The sequence below is a fragment of the Nannobrachium achirus genome (genome assembly GCF_963921795.1).
Source record: "Nannobrachium achirus genome assembly, contig: SCAFFOLD_37, whole genome shotgun sequence".
Taxonomy (NCBI): Eukaryota; Metazoa; Chordata; class Actinopteri; order Myctophiformes; family Myctophidae; genus Nannobrachium; species Nannobrachium achirus.
The window spans coordinates 966,830-973,951 of NW_027664585.1; the positions used below are offsets into that span (position 1 = coordinate 966,830).

The 7,122-nt window shown below is 39.6% G+C and overlaps 1 long non-coding RNA gene across 1 annotated transcript; it reads left to right on the forward strand.

Moving 5' to 3' along the window:
• Positions 1-3,990: 3,990 nt before the first annotated feature.
• LOC308280910 lies at positions 3,991-6,844 on the forward strand. The gene is made up of 3 exons (XR_013961792.1): positions 3,991-4,102; positions 5,597-5,706; positions 6,762-6,844. It is a non-coding gene; the product is annotated as an uncharacterized lncRNA (long non-coding RNA).
• The last annotated feature ends 278 nt before the right edge of the window (positions 6,845-7,122 follow it).

Here is a 7,122-nt window from a genome sequence, read left to right on the forward strand (position 1 = left end):
CTTTAATACCTTTATGAAATTGACAGATTGTAAGTGATAGATCAGTAGGCCAATTGACAGAGATCTATCTATCTATCTATCCATCCATCCATCCATCCATCCATCCATCTATCCATCCATCCATCCATCCATCCATCCATCCATCTATCTATCTATCTATCTATCTATCTATCTATCTATCTATCTATCTATCTATCTATCTATCTATCCATCCATCCATCCATCCATCCATCCATCCATCCATCCATCCATCCATCCATCCATCCATCCATCCATCCATCCATCCATCCATCCATCCATCCATCCATCCATCCATCAATCAGACTATCTATCTATCTATCTATCTATCTATCTATCTATCTATCTATCTATCTATCTATCAATCAATCAATCAATCAATCAGACTATATATCTATCTATCTATCTATCTATCTATCTATCTATCTATCTATATATATCTTTATATCTCTATCTCTATCTATCTATCTATATATTTATATCTCTATCTATATATATCTATATATCTCTATCGATCGATAGATCGATAGATACCGCCGCCTCCCGACCGCACAATTCGAGTTGCCCTTGCCTGCCTCAAAAGCAGCATGTAGGACGCTGAGGAGCTTCGTATCATCTCCGATGAGGAACCACATTCAGAACCTGAAGACTTCAGTCACAGTCTTCAGTCAAAATGTTACCAAAAAAAAAGGGTCACGACCAGACCGAGGAAAGTATTGTGAGGAAAGTAAGATAATAGATAGGTAGGGAGGTGGGTTGGTAGGTAGGTACTGTAGGTAGGTAGGTATAGATAATATCCATCAATCCATCCATCCATCCATCCATCCGAGTGAACTAAAGGGCCTCAAAGGGCAAGGTCGCACCATCTGTCTTAGCCACATAATTAGGACATTTTAGCAAGATGTGTGGACCATCTGTGAAAAAATGTATAAGCAATAGCTTTCTTCACCAAAATGTTCTTATAGGAGTCTAAAATGAACTTGTGAGTGTCTAACTTGGGGTTATCCGGCTTGCTGAATCCATTCCAACCATTATTATTTGAGTAAAAATGTCTCCCTGGGCATTTAATATTGGTATATTGGTTATTGTTAAGCTGTACAGTGTATAATTAACGGAAGGGGATTGGGGTATTGTTGAATTGATTCTATTCTGAAAAATAAAATAAGAAAATATTGCTAAACACTTGATGAGAGTGTACACCTACTGTGCACATACTCAGTGGAATACACTGTCAGAAAAAAAATGGAAAAAATGAAAAGTCGTGAGGTATCTAACTATGGTTTTTCAGGGGTGCTGAATCTATTCCAACTCCTAATTCCTATAGATAGTCTGAGCCAGACTATCTACTGAAATTCAGTTTGATACCACAGACCCCACTGACCCAGAGTCTGGGGCAATGGGGTCTGTGGTAGGGACTGGTGCATAGTGATGGACTTTGTAGCAGTAGCCAGTCTCTGGTTTGGAGATATGCCTGGAGAGAATGTTGTGCTGCAGCTGTAGTCCAGCTGCAGCACCATCCATCCAAGCAACCAACCATCCATCCATCCTTCCATCCCTCCATCCATCCATCAATCCATCCATAGATGTTCTTCAATAACATCAATGAATAGCTGCATATAGCTGTGTGTGTGTGTGTGTGTGTGTGTGTGTGTGTGTGTGTGTGTGTGTGTGTGTGTGTGTGTGTGTGTGACATGATATTTTAATGTTTTTTGTTCTTTTGCTATTTGTTAGATCCACAAGTCAAATACCTAGGAGTTCCGACGTAAAAAACAATAAAAAAACAAAAAAACAAAAAAACAAAACAGAAATACTTATTTGGGATGCTCCTTTTAATCAGGGTGTTTAACTCTACTTGTACTGTACTACATTATTTCAATGTATTGACTATACTTGTTATGTTCTCCACTTTTGTCTAATAGAATACTCAATCAATCAATATATATATGTAGGCTATGTATGTATGTATGTATGTATGTGCTGTATGTATGTATGTATAGTCTATGTATGTAAAAAGAAATATGGATATGACTTTGCCTGACATCATAGATGTCTTATGTTAGGCTATAGACCACATGAGACTCAAACACTATGTCCATATACGGCATTCCAAGCTATGGACTTAATATTGATGTCATCAGGGATCGACATATATGGGCTTACAAGGGACAAGGCCGGAATGTGATATCATAGGTCAGCTTAGCTAAATACACATCAAGGTGTTATGGTTTTCAGAGTAAACTGCTACCAACGGTCGCAATGTCATTTTGATTTAAAACTTTTCTACCACAATTTGATTCTCAAGTCAAATAGCTATGTATATGCAATTATACAACATGCCATACATCATTTACAATAATCAATTTCAAAGCCTCTAATGAATTATATTCCCTTTTTTCTATTGTATTCTATTGTATTCTATTCTATTATTCTATATTATATTAGAATAATATTTAAGTTCAAGCATAAGGGCATACAAAAAGGACATACAGACCTACTTATTATTAACCTACAATTTGTTGGTTGAATAGACATAGTGGGTGTTTTGTCTTAATATTAACTAGTCCTACCCGTTCAAAGATATGTGCTTCAAATTATGTGCAGAGTGTAGGTGATGGGGTGTGTACAATAGGCTATATGAGGGATTAGTGGTGCTTGCCTGTGGAAATGTAGGAATAACAGAATAAATGTTGTAGAACCCAGCAAAATGTAGCATGTAAAGCATAAATTTGTAATATAATAAAAACAATATAACATGACAATGTGTTGAAAGTACACACGCACACGCGCACACACACGCACGCACGCACGCACGCACGCACGCACGCACGCACGCACGCACGCACACACACACACACACACACACACACACACACACACACACACACACACACTCCTCCCAGCAGAAACAGCATTCTCGAGTCAACAAAGCTCTTGTAAATCCTAAACAGTTTTATGAAAAACACATGATATATATATCAGTGGTTCCAACTGTGTCATGTCGAGGACCCCCAAAATAGATGTGTTTGGCTGCAGACCCCATCTCAATCTGATTTGTTTCTTCTGGGGACCCCCGGCCCAGTTGCAAAGATTTTGGTTACAAATGTTGCCTCATGCTAGATGCAGAATCTAAATGCCTCAAGCTAGATGCAGAAAAGATACTCCATAAAAATGCTAATATACAGCATACGATTTGTGAAAGTGACCAACGGGCTTCACAGTTATGTCAGGTGTGTTCATATGCTAATGGTCATGCGGATTCACATCAATTGGTCCAGCCACCGAGGAGAAACGCTGTGACAGACAGACAGATACTCAGACAGACAGACATCTATACTGAATGTCTGAGTGAGTGAGTGACTGTCACAGCGTTTCTCCTCAGTGGCTGGAGCAATTGATCTGAAATCGCATCACCATAAGCATATGAACACACCTGACATAGTTTGTCACTTTCACAAATCATATGCTGTATATTAGAATTTTGATGGTGTATTTATATCTATTCTGCATCTAGCATGAGGCATATAATCTGCATCTAGCATGAGGCAACATGTTTAACCAGCTCTGTGTGTGTGTGTGTGTGTGTGTGTGTGTGTGTGTGTGTGTGTGTGTGTGTGTGTGTGTGTGTGTGTGTGTGTCTGGCCCTGTTACAGATGTTGTCCAAAAATCATGCAGATCGGTACACAGTATCTCTGTAGCCATTAAACGAAACAGGTATTTATTACATTGATGCTCCAACATATTATCATGCAACCACCAGTTAAAGTTACTTTCCATCCCTCATACTGTGTGCACAGTGCATCCCATAACCCACACACTGCACATCATTTCGGAGCTCATATCTTGGAACGGGTAAGGGCTTGTTTGGATAATTATATGTTTGATGTTTGATATTGCTGAGGTTACATTCATTTCATATATCAGAATAGACCAGTAGGTGGCGGTAATGGGTAATCAACTCAATGGTCTCCACAGGCAGGAAGAAGTAGAGGAAGCTGCCGGCTGCTGCTGCAACAAATAATGACGGAGGAGCAAAAATACTGATATAAACATACTTAACCCTTCTCCTGGAACTTAATTTTGAAAGGTAAGTGTGTTTTTGACTGCTGTGTGTACTGTGTTCTGCCTTGTTGAGGTTAGCTAGCTTGGTAGCTACCAAACTAATGCTAATGGCGTCGTGTTTATGCACACATAGTTAAGTTAGGGTGAACATATTTTCAGCCTTTCAAACCTTGACGCCAACCACTGTTACCTAAAATCGGGACACTTAAAAGCAATGCGCACGTTGCCGCGCACGCGCGTACACACTCTCTAACGTTCGTGCACGAGCACATACGCACCGCACGAACGGACGTACCAGCTTTGGTAGGCAGATCTGTGTTGATTTACTGTGATGTTTGTCACCCATAAATACAACCAAAATTTGTATTCATTCATCTTTTTTTCTCCCTGTAGTTATGTCACTGCATAGTGCACTACTATTTTATTTACTGTAATTAATATTGGTTGGGTCTTACAACAAGTATGTTACTCACTGTACAAATGGCCCTTTATGGGTCTGTAAGCGGCTGCCGGCCCATAGGGGCGCTAGTGCGCCGAACCCCCGAGGCAAACGACCAGAATCAAATATATTTTGAATTCTGCATTAAGTGATTTATTTAAAATTAGCAAGCCAGCAAGGTAAATATCAGATAATAGTGATTAACCAGTGAGTAAAACGTATAATCTGCTGTGAATGCCACTCAATTTGTTGATAAAAATGTCCTATGTTGTAGAACGTTACTGATACCTGACAGTTATGTGCACGCATAGATCTGTTTCCATTGAGTCTCGCTTTAATTTGTACATGCGCGATACAATCCTCTTCAGTAGAAGAAAATAGGAGGGCGAGGAGCGCTGGTTTGGAGCGCACGGTTACAATGTGCTGTAGCAGAGACTCAGCTGCAGTTTGGTGGGATTTATTGCTGATTTGAAGTGAGACCGAGCCATGGATCTGGCTGACTTAAAAGCACCGTTCAATCACTTTTCCCTGTCAGTACTCAGTGGAGTAGCAAGGAGATGTTGAATTTGGGGGGAGGGGAGTCCCCCCCCCCTCCCCAAATGAACGGCTCTCTACTGCGGGAACCGGATCCCATCGTTCACTTGAAAGCTGTTCAAAAGATTCGATTCGTTCACGAACGTCCCACCCCCATGCACTTCCTAATGCTGCTACCAACGGTACCAATACTTGTTATTTGGACTTCTACTTGTAACAGAGTATTTCTACATTGCAGTAGGCCTATTGATTGATGCTGCAGTAAAGAATGTGATTGTTTTGGCTTTTTTTTATTGCGTGGCTAGCGATCCCCCTAGAAAATAATTGACCAGCCGCCACTTGAGTGTGTACACATGTAACCAAATGGACCCTTACAGGTATATAACTCAGTCTGAGTACAAATAGAACCAAATGGACTCCTTACATGTCTGTATCTCTGAGGGTGTTTACATGAAACCAAATGGACCCCTTATACTGTATGTCTAACTCTCTGAGCGTACAATGGACCCTTACACTGCTAACTTATCATTTCTTCAACACACGCAGGTACTGCTACAAAATGAACACTCTGTTCATCCCGGACACCACAACTGGGGTTGACTGTCACCCCAACATGCAAGCCATGAGAGGGTCACAGGGCTGCAGGACTTCTCCAGGTATGAAGACAAGCAACGATTAGATATTTCCATGGTGGAATTTTGATGTAGCCAGTCTATACGAAAAACCTTTACGCAAAAAACAGTTAAATTGAGACTCTCGATTGACATAGTATTACTGTTAAGACCACAAATCAGCCATTTGGACAACCGTCTGTGTAGGTACTATCTTTAGTCCATATAAGTCTTATCTAATGTTCCCCTCAGACACAATAAAAACGTACAACGCGTGTAACATGTACTGAAGGATTCAAAATGTTCATATTAAATGTGGGCGTGCTACTCTCAGCCGTGCGAGTAGCATGGCTTTATTAATAAAAGAGCCATGTGTCGTTCAACAACAGTCAATTGCATAAGGCTGGGGGGCCCAGGCCTTGGTATTCCTTGAACAATCTCAGATCTAGTCTAGTCTGTAATCTCTGGTCTGATAATCTGATGGTCTAATCCAATGTGATCTAGTCCGGTATGATCTGTAGTGATTTAATTTTATGATCTTGATCTGAGAAAGAAGGCTGATTCATCTATTCTATGATATTTATTATCATAGTGAACATCGCCCTCTAGAGGCTAATATTTGAACCCGGCTTTTAACAGCTTTTTCAATGACAAACTCGGAATTGAAACAGGGCTAGGTTTTTTATTGAGTACAGGATATTATTTGGGGATTTATATTAAGTCCACACCACAGGATTCAATTTATTTAACACTTTAACATCTTGTTGTACTGTAATATATTTGGGTATATTATTACTTGGCTACCACCAAAAATGCATTTGGGTTTGAATCAATAGGGGTACATTTAGGGTCAAGGGTCAAGTAAATTTACCCCTATTGATTCTGACCCAAATTCTTTTGGGTGCCTATTCAGGGCAGTGTATTTTGGGGGTGAACTACTCCTTTAATGATGTATGCATGACATTAACGTTTTGTTTTTTTTCTTTTTTCTTTCTTTTTTTTTAGATTGAATATAATTCCAAAATGTATCTTCCTCTTAGTGTGTGTGACTTGTTTTCTACCATGCAAGTTGACATTTGACATGTTATTGTGGTTGTTAGGACTAAACCTCCAGACATGTCCCACATCTCCATTGAGATCCTGACAGTGGGTCCTGAAGACTCCATGCTCACTCGACCTGCACATACCTTTGAAAAGAGCTTCTCTCAATTTTACATATGTCTATAAAAGCCCAAAGAAAATTCTCTCAAAAACGTTTGGATGGATCGAGTGATTGTTAAGGTTAAAATAAACTTTGTAGGGACTTGGATAACTTTTGATAACTATTTTTACATTGCTCTAGTTAGAAAGACCAATTTCTTTTACACAGGAAGCTTTATTTTTGTTTGTCAACATAGAGTGAATACAGACACTTAATTTTTAATTAACACGTCCGATAAGAAAACAAAAAAACGTGATAAG